At 48.0% G+C, this 3,159-nt stretch overlaps 1 pseudogene; it reads right to left on the bottom strand.

Moving 5' to 3' along the window:
- Window positions 1–919: 919 nt before the first annotated feature.
- LOC133772330 (fructose-bisphosphate aldolase A-like) lies at window positions 920–2,218 on the bottom strand (annotated as a pseudogene).
- Between the last annotated feature and the right edge of the window lie 941 nt (window positions 2,219–3,159).

Genomic DNA, 3,159 nt, shown 5'->3' with positions numbered 1-3,159 from the left:
GATTCCAGCACACCTTTAGGAGGAAAGGCTGGAGGAGTTATAGACAGAATGGAAATGTAGGGGGAAATCACAAATGCTGTACATTCCACAAGGGAGGGGATAGATCCAGTGCATGTTCATATGTATTCAGCCAGCGTTTACTGAGTAAATGATGAGTGAGTAAATATGCAAAATATAAATGGTTATTTTTGATTGACAGGTTCAGGAAGGAACCAAGGGACATACGTCAGCTGTGTTAGGGTGATGTCATTCTCCAGGTCTGTGGCCCTTCTAGTGCTGACGCACTTGACAATACACCAGCACATGGACGATACTGAAGGCCGTTGAATGAGGCCCCTATAATAAGCAGATGCCCTGTAGCAGCAGGTACCCCGGTCAGGAGAACAGTGTTGGAGAGGACGTGAATCTTAACTAGAGATCAAAAGGAAGTTGGCATTGAAACAAAAACAACTTGGATTAAGAAATGGAAGCAGCCCAGTGCATTGTCCTAACATAGGCACTGGCTGCCTCTGGATGAATCTCAGGGACTCCCCAGTCTGAGGAAGTTTGGCACAATGTGTTCAGACTGGAAAATGTCAAATAAATATCTGGAATGCTATCAACTACTCTAGCAGTTTTTATTTAGAGAAAAACTTCTGTTTTTTACAAGATAATATATTTTATTTTTATTTTTAGAATTTATTTTTATTTAATATAATACCTTTCAAGCAAGCAAAACAAAAAACCAGCAGCCCTGAACACTGTTAAGTCAGAGGCAGGAAAAACAAACACATTCAGTTACATTTATTATTATTTTTTTCTCTCCTTAAGTAGTTGTTTAATGGCAGTGAACTGGAAAAAGTGATGGAGTTACTGTACACAGACGATACCACACCCCAAAGTCATGAGGCCAGAGTGATGGGAAACACATTCTGAACCCTCAATGAGGTCCCGTCTTCAAGAGTGAGTGTACAGGGGTAGAGTGGGATCCCGGAGTATTGAGGGGCTGCCTTAGAACACCTCCACTTCGTACGTGTGCTAGAGATGAAGAGGGCCTTGCTGCTGTGGCCCCAGCCTGACCACTTGGGGTGTGTTTTCCTTGACAGGTGAGGCTGTTGGTCAGGGTCCATTGCACATGCCCCTGGGCAGCCTTCAGGTTCTCCTTCTTCCCAGCCCAGGCCTTCAGGGCAGAGGCCTGCAGGGCATGTCCTATGTAGGTGGAGGTCAGGGAGGTGCTTGTTGATGGTGTTGAGGTTGATGGGTGCCTCCTCCTCACTCTGGGTGCCAGACGGCAAAGTGACTCCAATGATGGGGGTAGGGCACTGGGTGGCACTGTGCTATGACAGTTGCCATGGCAATATCCTCGTGAGATTACTTCTAGGTTGCAGGCATGGCCTGGGGTTACGATGTTGGGCTTCAGCAAGGTACCTTTCAGGTAGATGTGGTCATTTAGAGCCCTGTAGATGGCAGCCAGCACCTTCTCAGTGACATACGGGCAGCACTTCAGGTCATGGGCCCCACCACGGAGGATTTCAGGCTCCATAGTGGACGCAATGCCATTCTAATGGCAGATGCTGGTGTAACAGGCCAGAATGTTGGTGTTCTCCCTCATGGTGAGCTCTGAGGGGCTATGTTCCCTGATCTTCAGCACAAATGCCACTTGGCAAAAGTTGGTTCCATCTTTTTTTTTTTTTTTTAAGATTTATTTTATTTATTTGAAAGACAGTTACAGAGAGAGAGAGAGAGCGAGAGAGAGAGAGAGAGAAAGAGAGGTCTTCCCTCTGCTGGTTCACTCCCCAATTGGCAGCAACGACTGGAGCTGCACCGATCCGAAGCCAGGAGCCAGGAGCCAGGAGCGTCTTCCGGGTCTCCCACATGGGTGCAGGGGCTCAAGGACTTGGGCCATCTTCCTCTGCTTTCCCAGGCCAAGCAGAGAACTGGATCGGAAGAGGAGCAGCCGGGACTAGAACCGGAGCTCATATGGGATGCCAGCACTTCAGTCTGGAGCGTTAACTCGCTGCGCCACAGTGCCAGCCCCTCCATCTTTCTTGTACTGGGCATAGTGCTGAGACAGTCCATCCAACCCTTGGGTGGTAGTCTTGCTCTTAGTTCCTGCCAGGGCTACCAGGCCCTTGTCCACCTTGATACCCACTCTATTACATTTCTTTAGGCTCACTGACTTGTCATTAGGCCTATTCCCTAATTTCCTTAGGCAGCTCCAGGCTCTTTCTAGACTCATGGTCTAGGAGATATGCCTTCCTGGTAAATATCCCGAGGTGGCAGAAAGGGTCGCAGATGTGTCCTGAACCAAGGACATGGTTTGCCTCGAACCCAGCTCTATGTGGCTGGTGCAGAAGCAGCCTTCTGTTTTTTATTGATCCCTCCCATTTTCAAAACTGCATGACACAAAAAACCCTGACTCAAGCCTTTTTCCCCATTAGCACTACCTGTGCATGAATGCCTCATTGCATTCCAAATGTCAAACTCTAATAGAATAATAGGCTTTAACCTAGAGCAGACAGTGAGGCTGATCAGGTGTTAAAGAAGGATTATTAATGAAAATGGGAAAACGGTATATTTAAGAGAGTGCGTCAAACAAGGAGAGCAGTGGGCTGGGATCATGGTTTCCTGTTGCTCGTGGGTAGCAGCTGCAAAGATCCAGTGTTGGCTGCACGACAGACACGGGGCTGCTGTGTCTTGGGAGCAATGACAAATGCACCTTTCATCACAGGAGGGCAGCATATTTCCTACACACTAGCTCTGTGCTTCTCGCTGAGCCCCTGGGACAGATGTCACAGAGGGTGGGGAGACTGGCGGAAGGCTGTGCTGTGCAGCTACCGGGGGTGTGGCTTGGAAGGCAAACTGGGAGCGAGGGTGAGGCAAGGGGCTTTGGGACCAGAAAAGGCACAGGACAGACTTAGAACCATGAGAACAGAGTTGATGGAAAAAGCCCCACTTCAATGCTAAAGCCAGAGGAAGTGAATTTTGTTCATCCGGCATAGCACTGCAGTGGGATTTAAGGAAAGGCCGCTACCCTTTCTGGCACCTGGGACAATTAATACCTGTTCTGCTTCCCTCAGGTGGCTGTTCTGAGATGGTAGTAGATGTGAAAGTACCCTTAGTTGAAAAGTATATTTCACCCAATAAGTATTTATCTAATGATTTGTAAGGAAAATTTTT

Source organism: Lepus europaeus, chromosome 13 (assembly GCF_033115175.1).
Source record: "Lepus europaeus isolate LE1 chromosome 13, mLepTim1.pri, whole genome shotgun sequence".
Classification (NCBI taxonomy): domain Eukaryota; kingdom Metazoa; phylum Chordata; class Mammalia; order Lagomorpha; family Leporidae; genus Lepus; species Lepus europaeus.
This window is presented reverse-complemented; position numbering and strand designations above follow the sequence as displayed.